Raw genomic sequence first — 16810 nt, 5'->3', positions numbered from 1 at the left:
AGGAAAAATATCCTCGTTAAAGAAGGAACATTTTCCTTTGCATCTGTTTGTCTTTACTTTTCAAGAAGACAGATCTCTCCCAGGTTTCCTCCCTTCCAACTCCATCCTCCACTTCGTCCATATTAGGACCGTGGTAAACACCTCCCCCACCTCCTGCAATGATCCTGCCATTCACTTCCCCTCCTCTTCTTCTCTACCTTATTCTCCTAAACTTTACTCTTCAACCCCCAGAAACTTTTCCCTCCAAGGTGGTGGATTCAAAATTGCAGGGAGCTGATCATCAAAATTGCCAGGAGCTGACCATCAAAATTGCCGGGAGCTGACCATGAAAATTGCAGGGAGCTGACCACCAGCTGGTGGGGGAGAAAATCATACAAGCAGCTCTACCTGAGCAGGATGGTGGTGCGGCTGTTTCATCACTCAGTCGTGCCAGACTCTTTGTGACTTCATGGACTGTAGCCCTCAAGGGCCCCCTGTCCATGGGATTTCCCAGGAGAAATATACGGGAGTGGGTTGCCATTTCCTTCTCCAGGGGAAATCTTCCTGACCCAGGGATTGAACCTGCGTCTCCTGCATTGGCAGGCAGATTTTCTTTTTTTTTTTAAACCACTGAGCCACCAGGGAAGTCCCATTCAGCAGGATAACAAGTGCAAATATGCCCAAGAGATAGGACAAAGGACAGAGTTAACATCCCTGCCACAGTGAGTTAATGAACTTCTCTCAGAGGAGGAGACATCTGAGCTGTATATTGAAGGTTAAAGAAAATGCTGAACAGATGAGCAAGAGACAAGGCATTCAAGAGTGGGCTGAAGCTCCCCCCAAATCTCTCCACTAAGTAAGCAGAATGGCTGTACCTCTAACTCTTCATTGTCTGGAATATGTATCTGATTCTTTATGTCTGTCATATCTGCAGTCTGGGGTGTTTTACCTTACTCAATTGTATGCTTAAAGCTCACAATTAAAAACAAAACAAAACCCACTGGCTTTCTCTCAGTGCAGATTCTGTTTGGATCCCTGGCAGCAAGATCCCTCAATATCGTATAGGAGGAGACCAGGGGCCCACAGTGTCCCCCTGCCCCACTGGAAATCTTGTGAAATGAGTGAGAAAGCATAGCAGAGAGGGACAGGCAAAGTCATATGATGCTATAGCATTCCTCTTAGCACTTAATCTAAACTCAATCTAAATTTAATCTTTTCTTTCCATCTTTTAGTCAACTCTGCTTTCTTCTGCCCCTTAAAAATGGTTTCTCCTAAGAATTCATCTTTGATGTAGAAGTTTATAGCCTTGTATGAAGTTTATAGCCTCCCAAACTCCTGACTGACATCCACATATCACCTCTAGTGGGTAACTCCTATCATGGTAGCTCAAATATCAGTGCTCTGCTGTGCTGTGCTGGCCGCTGAAGTTGTGTTTGACTCTGTGCGACCCTATGGACTGTAGCCCACCAGGCTCCTCCTGCCATGGGATTCTCCAGGCAAGGACACTGCATTGGCTTGTCATGTCCTCTTCCAGGGGATCTTTCTGACCCAGGGATTGAACTAAGGTCTCCTGCATTGCAGGTGGGTTCCTTCTCATCTGAGCCACCAGGGAAGCCCTCCAGTCTCAGCACCTTTCCTGAATTTCAATTCTGAATTTCTGATGTATTTCTTCCATTATCACCTAAGAAATCGAACCAGCCCTTTGGAGTTCATAACAAGTTGGAGGATTCTGATGGTTTTATTCTGTGTCTCCTTGGCTGGGCTACAGTACTGGCCATTCAATCAAACACACGTCTAGGTATACCTTGTAGGTGTGATTAGAGGACACATTCGGTTGACTTTAATAAGGGGGACTATTTCAGGCAATCTAGATGATTTAAAGGCTTCAAGGGTTGAACTAAGGCCTCTCTGATTGGGGATACTTAGCCCCGTGTGGGCTGTAGCTCCAGCCATTCCTGGGGGCCTGGGCTGTCCAAGCTCAGGGCAGCCCTGTGGATTTCGGACCTGCCTCACAACCACAGAGGCCCAGTAATAAATCTCTTAATGTCTGTCTCCTACAGATTCTGCTCCTCTGGCTGAACCTGACCGGTAGAGTGTCACAGATCCCAAGAGGTCTTCTCTCCTAACGTGCCATTTCTGTTAAAGGGGCTGCCACTATTCCATGATCGAACATGGTTATCTTTCTGACTCTCTCGGCCTCATCTTCCCCATCCACTCCTTCCTTCTTGCTTCCATTGCTCTCCTTATGTTGAGATGCTTGTCATTTCAGCTGGGGTCTATACAACCATAGCGGATTCACTTTCAGAAAGATGTTGGTCGTTGGCCTCTGGCTCTGCTCCCCCGTAGCAACCTTCTGTGCCAACCAGGCTGCCTCCAGCCTGTTCCTGATGTATGAGATGATGTTTTCTGCCTCCAAGCTGTACTTTATCCTACTTACTTGAGATGACCCCTGCCATTCCTTTAAGACCACCTCAAGCATAAGCACTTGCAGCCGAGTTGGACCAGCCTAAGCTCCAATGACACTGCTCTTTCCACTCAGTACTGCTGGCTTCCCTAAAAAGCACTTGCTAATTGACTATAAACTGCTCTATGAAAACGCTCAGGTGAATGTGATAGACTTTAATAAAATCCTTTACTTACATGTAATTTTTCCTCTGGATATGCTTTCATGCCTCTCCCCTTAGCACCCTTCTGGTCAGAGTGCTTTGTGAGACACCAGTTTCTCCCAAAAATATTTACTGAGTGAGCCGCTGACTGAATCTTGTAACTAAATCCGAGGGCATTAACTGTACATACACCTTCACAGATTAGCCCCAAAGCAGTTCCTAATCATTGGCCAATCAGATTAAAAAAATAAAATCCAGAACACACTGCTTCTGCACTCTTACACAAAGTTTAAAGTGTGAAGGGAAAAAAAATACACTTTTTGAAAAGAATCTAAAAAAAATAAAGAACGTAGCTGATTCACTTCGCTGTACAGCGGAAACAAACACAACGTTGTTAATCAACTATACTCAAATAATTTTTTTAAAATATACTTTTTACTTCAGTAGAAAAATAATTTCTTCCTGCTCATTAATAATAAGCACATATAAGAAGCAAGAGGCCATTTCACTGAGTTGGTTAAACATGATGTTGTGAAACCAACAGATGTTAAGATTCCTTTTGAGACAAATGACTTAAACTAAATTGGGGATTAGGGAAGGGAAAGATAAAAATCATGACATATTACAACCATCCTAAGCATGTTTATGCCTTCTTTCCATGGATGAGCCCTGCTTCTGAAGTTGTGTGAAGCGTTACCTCGAACTAAATCAGGAATTAGTTCTATACAAGCGTTAATGAGAATATAAAATAAACACAGAAACAAAGCACAAGTCTTATGCTGAAGACTTTGCTAATGTATAAAAGCCTCTACATGCCCCTCAGATTTTGATTTAGAGGTTATTTAAAAAAAAAAAAGAAAGAAGCAAGAAACAAAGTGTTGATTTCACCACACATATTACATGGTTAGCCTTTGAAGAGCAGCACTGTTTGTGAATGTACACAACTAAGACTACCCTTTTCTAGAAGATTCTCAGAATGGCTCTGACACAACGTCTAGCGATGACAAACAACACTTCTAATTTCAGCCAGATCTTCTGTGGCAACAACATATGAGTGAATGAGAAAATGAGTTAGGGGAAAAAAAAATGACCAGATTACACTTCTCCACATGAACTACCCGAAAGCACAAAATAAGTCTATTTCAAACTATTATTTAGACTCTTAAATGTGTTTTCTTTCAATCTAAAGATAGTTAAAACAAACATATCATTTGAGAATTTTGATTAGTTTCTCTGAAATATGGCTGAGAAAGATCTTCAAAAATAGGTAGTCTTAGGAAACCAAAAAACAAAAAAACTATAAACTATATTAAATAAAGCAGTGAAAATGAGTCATCATTAAGTTATTTATACAAAAAAGTTACATTTCTCTGGCCCTTGCCTGACTATAACACATGAAAGCAAAATTTTTGGAACCTAAACATGATTTACAATTTTAAAAAGTAATGAAAATAAACTTTTAAATTTCCAACATACATGTCCATATAAAGGTATTCGTATTTATTTGTATATAAAAGGTTATGTGATATGCAAAACAGTGGATACAGTTTTAAATACAAGTCAAATTGCTTTAAACAAAAATATAATTTTGTGATAACATTATGAGGTATGTTTGAGTTGAAGCACTGCTCAATTTCAAATCCAGTTTTAAAATCTTGTAAGCCTGTACATATGTAAAGTTATCATATTTAGACATTATGATTTTATACATACACCTACAGCAGCAACAGCCTTCTGTAAGTATTCAATCCACTACATTACTTTTACATTTTTTTCTTTTTCATTGAATTAGTAGTACTCTAATAATAAAGTATAATATACCTTTGCAAAAACTGTTTACACATTTTTTTGAACGCTTCAGACAAACAGGAATTTGGCTTTTGGTTTTATATTTTAGTTTCATAAGATGTTATACATCAACTAACAAATTCCTGTAAGGACTCAGTAAATCCATATACAGAACATAGACTTACCTTGTTTATCTTGAGAAAATGAAGAATCAGCATTAGGTTGTCCTCAGAGGAAAACTGAAGCCAAAGAAGCTTTGACCTGGCTTAAATAACTTGTGCTGCCTCCGGGAGAAGCATTAGAGCTCTGAGAAACCTTTCCTTTCTCTCTCTCTCCCCCAACAACCCCCTCTCCCCCGCCCCTCGTCCTCACACTTACAACAGGATGATTAAATTGCTTCTGCCAGGAGTGTTTCTTCCAGAGCCTATTATATTATACGACCATGAAGTGAAAAATCACTCGGAAAATTTGCTATGCATCATCTCATAATTTGAAAACTGCTAAATAGCACAATTTGAAAGCTGCTACACAGTCACAAATTTTTAAACAAACCATATAATGAAGATGTATTTAAATCGAATGAACTGAAAGTCTGTTTCTTAATCTATGAAATACTATGTAGCTTCTCTAGTATTTAATAAAAATTCAAGAAGTAAAGCTCAGGGCTTAACACATGATTTCCAGGGTAACTCTGTTTAAAGGGATTTTAGAGGGGCAAGAGGAAGGTCCCATGTGGCTATCTTGCCCTAGTGCTTGTAATACACATGTAATACACCCAGGCATCAACAGCATCACCTTCCAGATGCACGCAGGGCTCCTCCCGCACTTCACCCTGCCAGGAGACAGCTCTAGGGCAAGGGAGATGGTAAGGCATAGAAAAGGTAAACGGCCCAACGCTTGCTGAACATTTTTCACACAGCAAGCTCACCGCTTCCCACACATTTCTGTTCCCCCTCCTCAAATTTGCTGGCATTGCTGGGCTTGCTGTGTTTTACACGAAAGAGGACACAGGCCCCAGACTTCAGTAGCAGTTAGGATTTACACGCAAAACTACCACCAGCAGCAACATCAAACCCTTTAATGCCACTTCCAACCAAGTCCGCTTCCTTTCAATTGAAGCGGCACTGCAAGCCCTTTTCATGAAGATGGGAAAAACAGCAGTGACAGAACCATCTTACTAGGATCATGTTTGGTTTTTGTTTCCTTAGATAAGAAACAAGCATTATTTGAAAGATAGGAACTTCTTTCTTTTTTTTTTTTTAAAGCAGATCATTTTCAGAGTTGGGGGGTAAACTGTCAGAAAGAACCAAGCAAAAATATCTTCAAAATGCTGTTATTACAGTTACCCCAGTGATATAATATTTTAACACTATTCTATTTTGGGTTATGGAATTGACTATGTTTTGACCATGACCGTGTTTCTTCCTATCGTCCCTTCTCACCTTAAAAATACACCCGTGCTGGATTCATGTCAATGGATGTCAAAACCTATACAGTATTGTAAAGTAAAATAAAGTAAAAATAAAAATAAAAAAAGAAAAAGGTAAAAAAAAAATGAACGTGAATAGGTGAGATGTAGCAGGGTGATCCTACTCACTAGTAACACAGGACAATCCGGGTTAGTGACCACTGCTGTAACATGTTATTAATAATGTTTCCTTTTCACTCACCAGGACATTCCAGTCTGGATGATAAATTATGTAGTCCACATACATATACCAATATAAAAAGGAGAGCAGTAACAAGTTAAACAACCAAACTAAACTTGCCTCAAAACAATTCCATGTGACATTGTGAAATTTCATTTAGAAAGTTATTCAAATCACAATGCATGAAAACACCAAAGAACAGAAGCCCACGGAACTCAAGAGGCTAGCCTGGAGGCTCTGTGGGGCACAGGGCATGTGTTTCGGCGCTCCTGGAATTTGGGGTGCTTACCTGGGTCTTTTGCATGGGGAAACGTATGTTTGTGCTGACGGAGCCATCTCTGTTGGCACAACTGAAGCACTTAAACTTGAGGCCAGAATAACTGAAAAGGGACAAGTTTATAACAGAACTTTCTAACACAAAACAGCACACACACCTCCAGTCTTTCATGACCAGCAGGGAACCCTTCAAACTGCTACTTCGCTTCCTTTGGATGTTCTCAGAGTGACCCTGAACATACTGCCTTGAGAACTGGGTCCCTCCAATCAAGGGCAGCTGCCCTCAAAGCATGAAGCCCTTGCACTTTGGACAACGTAATGCTGTCTGTTAAGAGCATCTCTATAATAAGATGCGTTCCGTGGGCAGCCAAAATTGAGGAGCGTAGAGAAAAACCAACCAAAGGGATTTGGAGATGGGTGGACACAGACCTTATCGACCACAGTGTGCATCACAGCAGCATGTGGAGGGGGCTAATAGGGTTCTCCTCTGTAACAGAATGTTCTGGACAACAATGAAAGGCCAAGAGAGCAATCCAGCCTAAGCCCCAGTGGGGACTGGATGGCATGGAGAGAGCAGGCGGGAGAGGGGCCTCCCTGAGCAGGTCCTGCATGTCTGGGCAAACCAAGACCAGCGGACATGATCTCACCGGGCCTGTGGCTGGCACAGCAGCCCACCTCTGCCTGTGCAGGGGCTGCGGGAACCCACGGGCCAGGTGCCCTTCCTACAACTCGAGGGGGACACGCTGGGCAGAGGCCAAAGGAGCAGATGCTATGGGGGCCCTGCCCAGTCCCCTGGGCAGTTCCTGTTCCCGGATGCAAGACTGCTTTTCCCTGCAGGACCCATGACTCTATGGGGCCCTGGCTGCTGTCAGCTGGGCCCACACAGTAAAGAGGCTTCAAGTTCCAGGAAGCTGCAGACCCTAGGAGCAGTGCCCAATTGATGAGCAGTGGGACTTGCTGGATCAAGGCCAGCTTCCTCACCCTCAGGACGACACCTCTGCACTGCCTCCCATAGAACCCCAATAGGCTGGAGCCCCTTGCCGAGGGCACTCATCCACTAAGTAATGTACTTCATGCTGATTGCCTTTCCCTGTCTCATTGCCCTGGAATCACCTCTAAGTAAATTGTCTGCACTCAGACTTGTGACTCGGGGTCCGCTTTCAGGTGAGTCCAACCCACACAGTTGCCAAAGAGAAGCTTACTTTATTTTCTAGGTCTGGAGAGATACGTGGTTCTAGCAGATGTTTGGGAAATGTGGGAAGAAAAAATTTTCTTAGTCATTTCATTAGTATTTTACAAAGATTGGAATAACATAAGTTTTACTTGACATAACCTATAATGACAAGCTTTCCATAGACAGCATGTGAGAAACACACATACAGCAGTTTCCTTCAGCTCTTCATTCTTGAATGTGGACATTCATGCACAGCTGTCTATCTCAACTACTTCTAAAGGTTTAAGCAAACCTCCATCAGGGGCTTCCCGCATGGCTCAGTGGTAAAGAATATGCCTTCAATGCCAGAAGCATGGGTACAACCCCTGGGTTGGAAAGATCCCCTGGAGGAGGGCATGGCAACCCAGTCCAGTATTCTTGCCTGGAGAATCCCATGAATAGAGGAGCCTGGCTGTTACAGTCCATCAGGTTGCAAAGAGTCAGACACGACTGATGCAACTCAGCACACATGCACGCAAACCTCCATCAGCAGGGATATATATACCAACCTCTGTTTCCTTGTCATAATGTAGCAAAAAGAAGTAGAAACTACATCAGAAGGGAAACTAGAGTGAGAAAACGTTAAAAGATATGCAAAAACCACACAGAGGACACAACAGATGCCTCTGACAATCCCAGGGCAGAAAAAGGGGGCTCCAGAGGTATATTAATGGGAGTAGGATTTGGGCTTGACCTGTGAGCCAAGGAGGGGAGACTCCTGGAGGGGAAAAGTCAACACCTGCACTAAAGACAAGGTGTCTCCTTGGAAGCTGGTGGAGAGGCACCAGGGGTCCCTACCACCAGCGAGTCTCACGAGACTGGGGCCTGTATGAGGAGCCTCCCCAACACCAACAACAAGTCCTAAATCAGGTAATCTTTAACATCAGCTACAGAAGGCCTGGTGCCCCCTGAGAAGGAACTTTCTAACTCCTCTAATCTCCCCCTAACCAGTTTGTTGATGCCCCAAATGTCTCCTTTTAAGGAAACTATGTTCATTACACAATTAGAAATAAAACACAAACACCTGGCCAAAGAAACTGTAACTATATCTCTCAGCATAAAAGCAAGTGATCATGCCTTCTCATTTTTTTTGTGTATGTTAAATAGTGCTTAATGAAGAACTTTTTAAAAAAGGGAGTCATTGCCAATGAAAAGACATATATCTGAATCCTTTTGAAAAGGAGAAGATAGTTAACAAGTCTTTATTTAAAATCCAAATACCTCTCTTTATCCTAACATTTTCTTGCATTTATTCTTGCCTTTCCCCCCTGGCTGGTTGCTTGCTCCAAAGCAACAGGAAAAGCTTTTGATCTGCTGATCAGATCATTCTGCATCTTTGTTTAGAACCTTTCCTTGGCATGCTGCAGCGTTTAAGATGAAACCAAGACCCTAGGCGTGGTCCTGAGGCCCCTTCAGACCTGCCTCCAACCTGCTCTCCGGGAGGCTCTCATACCATCCTCTCCCTTTCTCCCCAGACTACAGGGTCCTGCCCTTTCACCTCTCAAAATCTGTATCAGCTTTCCCAGCACCGGTCTTTGCCCATACTATTTCTTTTGCTGAAATCTCCTCTCCCCGCACCCATCTGCTTTGACTGCCTTGTCTCATCCTGCAGGTCCTGGAGGAAACCTCACAGCCACCAGCCCAAGGTGGGCCCCTTTCAGAGCTTTCTCAGGCCCTGCAAACCTTCAGAACACCCAATGCGCTGAGAAGACCTCCTGCGTCTGCCTGATACACCAGAAGGTCCTGAGAAGACTTCTGCGTCTGCCAGATACACCAGAAGGTCCTGAGAAGAGAAGACCTCCTGTGTCTGCCTGTTACCCTGGAAGGTCCTTACAAGAGGAAGAGAAACGCAAGTCTGAGTAAGAGTGACATGATGGCTTTGAAGGTGGAGGAGGGCTGAAGGTGAAGGAGTGACAGAAGCCCCAAGAGACTGGGAGGCAGAGAAGAGGATTCTCCCCTGTAGCCCCAAGAAGAAACACAGCCCAACCCACATCTTGACCCACTTTGGACTTTTGACCTCCAGAACTGCAAGATAACACACTTTGTTGCGTTTTAAGCAACTACATTTATAGTCACTTGTTACAGCAGCAAGAACAAATTCATACACTACTCCTATAAGATTACTCAGAAAGCTATTACTCTGCAGAAACTTCCCTAAAGTTTTCTTTCATTTAAAAGATGATCTCATGATCCAGATGCTAAGAATAATTATAGAAGGTTTCCAAATAATTTCGAAAAAAATTACCACTTGTAAGGAGGATTTCTCAGGCCAAGAAATGTAATTTACTACAGATGCTGTAAGTTCACACCTACAGACAACAGTCATTGGTAATTAGAACCCGTTTAGTCAAATGTTTGCTAAGTCCCCCAAGAAGAACAACACACACACATAAAAACTGCCTTTTCTCCTATCTTTAGATGTACACATGCACACACAGTTGCCCCTTAAGACTCTACACAGACCTACACTGAAATGCTAACACTATCACTAGATAATATTTGGCAAGTTGTTAATCTCAAGTTTCCCTTTGTGTAAAGTGCAAATAGCTTAGTTTTCTGGAATAAATAGAAATGATGTAAAGCACCAAGGGCAGGGTCTGACACCTAAAAGACAAACAGCTATTATATTAATAATAACTTGGTATTTATGCATTTTTACTTGAAATAATATTGCACTGCAGACCCTTTGCATTTTCTCACAAATAAGGGCTCTGACTAATAACATTTCCATATACGCCTGAAATGGAGCAGGAAATGGCAGCCCACTCCAGTATTTTTTCCTGAAAAATTCCATGGACAGAGGAGCCTGGTGGGCTACAGTTCATGGGGGTGCAAAGAGTCAGACATGGCTAAGCCACACACACACATATTCCTGAAAAATGGTTGCTAATAGGAAAGCCATTTTATAAGGAACCTAGAGACACAGTGCTCTGATTAGAAGCCAGGTGATACAATACAACACAAATTAACCTTAATACAACACTTAACCTTACACAAAAGGGCTGTATCATTGGAATTTGAAGAGGCAACCCAACGCTGACAGGTAAACAGTCCTCTTTTAGCCTCGTCACTCCCACTAAAGCAAGCACACATACCTGGTAAACTTCATATGACTTCTGCTGAAAGTCCATGAAAACAACTGCATATTAAAAGTAAGTTTGCATAAGTAACTGCATATGACATGAAAGTTTGAATGTAGAGAATATAAGATTCTTCCAGAAAATTGGGTAAAACACATTTTTTATGTTGGGTCATTGTCAAGATTTTTAACAGTAATTGTTCACACATGTACTTGTGGAGAAACGGTGACTTTATAAACACAATAACATATATTTGAGACCCAACCTTTGTAATTAATGTCTTCTGAGCATTATTTATTTCACATGACCCTTGAAGGAAAATTCTTGTCATTTAGACAGGTAAACTTTGTTATTGTACACATGAATTAGAAGAAATGCAAGTCCAAGTATAATAATTAATTAAATTCCCTGTCCTAGAAAGGTTTTGGTGACTCTATGACTCCATGGATGCTAAATGTTAATTTAATAAACGTGGTCATTTATGTTGGATTATGCTACTACTTGAAACACTCGGTATTAAGCAGGGCCACTGAAGATGTGTCGAACTGACCAGGTATTATTTGCAAAGGTCATTATTCAGTAAAATAAGGTGCATGGCCTTCTAATGATATGACTTAAAGAACCAAACAGATGGCTGGTGGGACTCTGACTTAGCTGGCTCTTACATGCCTTAAGTGACATATTGGCCTGAGGCTGTTTCATCAGAGCTGATGGTAATGCTGGGGCTGGGCTATGCACCCTGCGGGCAGACAGTGTGTTATCTGAAGACCATCTATGCACGGAGCCAGAATACAGGCAGTTATGTCCTAGAAGCTTGGAGAAGCATGAGGAATGGAGAAGGTCACAAGCGTTTAACCCTCCACACTCACCTTTGCCCCTGCGTCTCCTCCCACAAGGCAAAGGGTGTCTCTCTTGTCTGGACAGCTGCCTCTCCCTCTTGCCTTCTCAAGGACCAAGCTCTAGGAAGTAATTCTCTCTCCATTTTTAATCGTAAAGTTTTCATTTAATTAGAATACACATTTTTCAAAACCCATACTTTTCCCTGACAAACTTAACAGGCCCCTCTTCTGTATTCATATCTTCAGAAATTACATTTAAACAATGTTTCCTGTATCTGTCCCCATATAAACTCTAGGTATGTTTGGTATCTTACAAACAAGAATTTCTCCACAATTTATCAAAGCAGTCTTGGCTATTCAGGAATTGTGGAATCTCAGCAGCCCCTTCTAAGCATTCTTCCAGTTCTCATGCAAATATACAACATTACTTTGCATTAAAAACACTCACTGGAATGTTTCTGCGACAATGATCATCACCCGAGAATTTTAAAGATCTCTCTAGCACTCCCCTCCACCTCCCCTATTAGACGCCATCTTTAATTATATTTTGTTGTATTATATTTTCTGAAGGCTATGTTTCCTATCATCAGTATCAACGCTATTTTTTCTTAACCCTAATTTTATTCGGTTCTATGAAAGGTAAAAGAGAAGAATACGTACCTACAATTGCACAAATCCAGCTCTTCTTTTGCTACATAACCGTGTTGTATAGCCAAGAGGGGTGACACCTCTGCTCATGGGGAGCAGCTGCTTTTTAGGGAGTCAGTGAATCACACGTGAAGGGTAGAGCTACACAAAAGTGGACCACGAAGTAACAGAAACCACTAATGGTTTGCTTTCTTCTTTTCTCAATCTCTGTAAATAATCTGACTCAAAGTATTTTTACACTTAGAAAAAAATTAAAAAAAAAAAAACAAAACCTTGAGTGGAATGATTATCAATCACCAATATCAGAAATGTGGAATTATAACTAAGATGGTTATTAGCATATTTAATTTCAAGTTTATAGAAATGCTAAGTGTTCAATAGTACATATCCGTAAAACTCAAGTAAAGGAGGTTTGCATCAAAGTTTTTGAGACTTCCTGAGAGCCAGAAGAGGAAAGAGAAGTCTTTTCTTGGGAAGATCCCTGGAAAAGATCCTTCATTCTTCAAGCTACAGGCTAACCTGCACTCAGAGTGAATCAGAGTTAGCTCAGACAGTCGGATTTTGGTGCTGGATAAGACCCTCAGCTTATCATCTCTGCCATCCAGTTAGCTGTCCTTTACTCCACGGTCATGGACTGCACTGAAAGAAAACTCTGCTGTTTAAGCCCCCAGATGTGGACAGCTGGCCTTCAGGTTCTGGCTAATGATCCTGAAGGGGGATGGAAGCAGTGTTTCAGATGAGATTTGAGCATAATGAACAATATGGAACTGAGAGGAGAATATTATTCTACACCTGCTAGAAGGTTTGGGGAATTTTTATAGTAAAAGAAACATGAGTATATAGTCAGGGAAAGGCTAAAGTCTCATGAATTTTTAAGCTAAAACTCAAGACTTCAAACAATCTTCCTTCTTCGCTGATGTTTCGGCCTCTGGCCGCCATCCAGTTGAAGATGGGCTTTCTTTTGCCACTCGATGCGTTTCAAGGGAAGAGTTAGAGAAACGTGGAACATTTCTGTATCTGTCCCAGAAGCACACTACCAAATTCCAGAAAGCAAGTGACAGAATTTCAAATTCTTGGAGATCAGTGGTTTGGCATTAAAATAGTTCTCAATTCATTCATTCCACAGATAGGAAATGATTATGCTCTGAAAATAGCAATAATGTCTGGAATCAGCATAAGATGACATATCTCAGATATCAAGTCAACTCACTGGATGGAGAATGTCAACCCATCTCTGGGGTATCACACGACAGCTTAATACATTGGGCTGTAACCACCTTCTAGAGTATGAGGAAGAATTAGGTCTGTGATGATATCCAACCTCCTTTGTGTATGTTGAGACCAAGAACCATCTAGTATAAACAAACCTAATCTTCTGGACATCAACCAGCTCTTATTATGTACATGATAAAAATGTCAAATGTTTATTTTAAAACTAAAAATAGAATTGCCATAAAATCCAGCAATCCCACGATTAGGTATATATATCCAGACAAAATAGTAATTCAAAAGGATACACATACCTCAGTGTTTATTGCAGCACTGTTTACAAAATAGGACATGAAGGCAACTTAAAAATGTTCATTAATGGATGAATAGAGAAAGAAGCTGTGGTTCAAAGACACAATGAAATACTCCCACTGGCAGCAACATGGATGGACCCAGAGGTCATCAACTAAGCTAAGTGAGTCAGAAGGAGGAAGACTTTTCCATATGAAATCACTAACATGTGGAACCTAAAATATGAGACGAATAAACTTGTCTATGAAACAGAAACAGACATACAGATATAGAGAACAGACTTGGGATTGCCAAGGGGGAGAAGGTAGGGGAGGAATGGACTGGAAGTCTGGGGATTAGCAGATGCAAAGTGTTATATGTGGGATAAACAGCACAGGGAACTACATCCAATATCCTGTGATAAACCATAATGGAAAAGAATTTAAAAAAGAATGCCTTTATGTATAACTGAATCACTTTGCTGTACAACAGAATCTAATCCAACACTGTAAATCAACTACACTTCAGCGAAAAAAACGTGTTTTATCAGCAAACATGAGATTACACTCATGACCAATTTTTTGAAGGGGCAAGAAAAATGGATATAAATAGTGGGTACAGAACTGGAGACATAAGAAAATGATAAACAGCCCCCAAATTCATCTAAACATAGCATTAAGCTACTGGGAGAGCATAGATGGTAGATGAAAATATTCACTATAATGTCATGCAATCTGAGAAGCGGGAACATCCAGTGTCTTCTGTCAAGCTGTCCTCTAACCGAGAAAATCACTGCAGCACAGTTTATCAGCGTGAAAAATGAACTGTTTATGATAAAACAGTGGCTTCATGTATCTTTACTCACACAAAAGAAAGGAAACAGAATTAGGTTTTTGCATTTAAAGGAAAGACAAACATCCAAAGGACAATAATTTTAAGAAACAAATAATCTTTTCAAGCCCAAATAAATTACAATGGCATTGCTCTGCAGGTTATTTTTGCTTTATGTTCTTTGAGTGTGAATACATATATTCTCTTGTTTTGAGGCATCAAAGCCCAGTTATATCAATAATATCTACATCAAATGAAATCCCCTATAATAAACAAATGTTCAAAAAGGACATGTAAACTGTAATCCTTAAAGGAATTATTTGTAAGTACTGAATTGTGTAAACTTTATAGAGAGCACAAAATCCAGCACAGATTGACTAGAAAATAATCCCATTCTTCTTCACCCTTGTATTTTCATTGTGTCATAATTATAAAGACACATATAATATCATTTAAAAATTTAAAAGAAAACCCTAGCTGCACAATGTGAAGGTATTCCTTCTCACCACACTACACGATCTTAGGACTCACTGGAGACATCTTGGAGAGACAGTCACAACACAATAATTTTTTCCTCCTATTTGGTTATGTAAATATATGAACTTTCCTTGGATGTTCAATATTTGAACAGGCCACTGAGCACCCCCCCCCCAAAAAAAAAAAGGTTTTTCAGTTAAAAAAAAAAAAAAAGTAAAAGCTGGGTTCTTTGCAGAAAGTAGCTGCGACAAAGACCTCGGTGGTGTCTGGACTTACTTCTGGGCCTTGTGTGACATGCTGTGAAAAAGGTCTGAAGAAAATAGGCTGCTGAGTATGCTGAGGTTTGGCTACAAGAGTGTAAACAGAGGTGTGCAAACTAAGCCCATCCAGCAAAATCTTTATTCTGGTCTGTAAAAGAATACTAGGGAAATTACAAATCAATCTCCTATAGTTAAAGCAACCAAAAGCAATTTTTACTCTTAAGAACTAACACAGAGCACGTAAGGATCAATTGTAATAGCATCCAATGATGGCTCACGTAAGAGTGTCCTTTCTGGTTAAAGTGGAGGAAGTACTTTGTGGTGCTTACAATTATAACCACAGTGAGTACTTAAGAGCTGGATTAACGCTCAGATGAACTTCAGAAATACATTTAACAAAGTAAAATTGAACCTTGAGAGCTGGCACCAGAATCCGCCTTTGTGAGAAAGTCCCTATTGAGAGGGAGAATGCTTTCACGGCCGCGAGGGCAGACTGCAGCTGAGCAGCTGCAGTTCACATCTGAGCCAGGCCGTCACCATTCACTCTCTGTCCTGCAGTGTTGGCACTGATAAACAGGAAAGACGCTATCAGAGCCCCCTCACAAGCCTACTTTAAATATTAAATAAATAGATGTTGATGAAGCAGCTTAGAAGAGGGATATATACACATCCTTGCTGTTGAGCAGTATGACAGATTCCCAGAGAAATAGTGGGTGAGCAGAGGGGAAAGACCAAGGAGGGAAAAGTGGCAAAATCCTGCGTGTCTAGTGGTCTGACCACTTCTTACCATCTCCTTTCCTCCAGCCCCGCTCCCCGTGACATTTTCACCAAACGATGCTAAACTCAGGCACGCTGGCACATGCCAGTTTTGTTTTAAAAAGCAAAGAAGTGGGATAAACATAGACACACGGGTATACGTAAGATAGATAACCAACAGGGGCCTCCTGTAGAGCACAGAGAACTATACTCAATATTTTGTAATAGTCTATAATGGAAAAGAATCTGAAAAATAATATACACAAATATATGTGTGTGTGTATGCATGTATATGGAAGATACATATGTATAAATGTACAGATATGTGTTTATTTGAATCATTGTACCTGAAACTAATACAGCATTCTAAATCAACTATACTTCAATAAAAAATAAAATTTAAGAAAAGGCAAAGAAATGGTTCAGCTTCATCACTGGTATATGTAAAATGGGGCAGAGGGATCTAAGAGTCAGAAGAGGCCAGGAAAACTTAAAACTGAGGATCAAACAGAAACCAATTTTTATTCCAGGCTTTGGAGGTGAGATCAACAGGTACCTGGATCACACTGGCTATGTATGATTCTTACATAAGAAATACCAAGAGGGAAGGGACATATGCATACCCATGACTGATTCGTGTTGATGTTCGAAAGGAAACAACAAATTTCTGCAAAGCAATTATCCTTCAGTTAAAAAATAAATAAAATTTAAAAAGAAATACAAAAATAACAAAAGAAGAGAAATCGCCAGTATTTTCAGCCTCTGCTTTAAAAAAACAAAAACAAAAAAACAAAAAACACCTCTCAAGTGCTTTAACTCATTATAATGGAAGATATTTGAAGTCACTCCTGTGGGAGCCAGCCTGCTGTCCACCCTCTTCCACTGCAGTAAACTGATGCTAAGGGCTG

At 41.0% G+C, this 16810-nt stretch overlaps 1 protein-coding gene across 14 annotated transcripts in view; it reads right to left on the bottom strand.

The window, feature by feature from the left end:
• RIMS1 (regulating synaptic membrane exocytosis 1) overlaps positions 1 to 16810 on the bottom strand; it is a 599631-nt gene that overhangs the window by 35603 nt on the left and 547218 nt on the right. The gene's annotated exons all lie outside the window — the stretch shown is intronic.

The sequence above is a fragment of the Capra hircus genome, chromosome 14 (assembly GCF_001704415.2).
Source record: "Capra hircus breed San Clemente chromosome 14, ASM170441v1, whole genome shotgun sequence".
NCBI classification, from domain to species: Eukaryota; Metazoa; Chordata; class Mammalia; order Artiodactyla; family Bovidae; genus Capra; species Capra hircus.
The sequence above is the reverse complement of the archived record's forward strand: the minus strand, read 5'-3'. Positions and strand labels throughout refer to the sequence as shown.